Here is a 263-nt window from a genome sequence, read left to right as displayed (position 1 = left end):
AATATACTGTTGTAAAATTCATTAATATGAAACGAATTCAATTTCAGCTATAACCTCTAATAATGTCATTATTAAAGTCAGTGTAGTTCAATAATGTTGCAAAGCTCATCAGTCAATTCAGCTATAAGCAGCTTTATAGAATGCAATAGTGTCACTATTCAGTGTCATAATTGACACCAAATTACCATCTGACTTCAGTAGAAGAGTTGCACAGTTGTTATCTGAGGATAAAGTGAGGTATTTATGGCCATTAGTAACTGGGA

The sequence above is a fragment of the Sinocyclocheilus anshuiensis genome, unplaced genomic scaffold (genome assembly GCF_001515605.1).
Source record: "Sinocyclocheilus anshuiensis isolate Anshui unplaced genomic scaffold, SAMN03320099.WGS_v1.1 scaffold306, whole genome shotgun sequence".
NCBI classification, from domain to species: Eukaryota; Metazoa; Chordata; class Actinopteri; order Cypriniformes; family Cyprinidae; genus Sinocyclocheilus; species Sinocyclocheilus anshuiensis.
The sequence above is the reverse complement of the archived record's forward strand: the minus strand, read 5'-3'. Positions refer to the sequence as shown.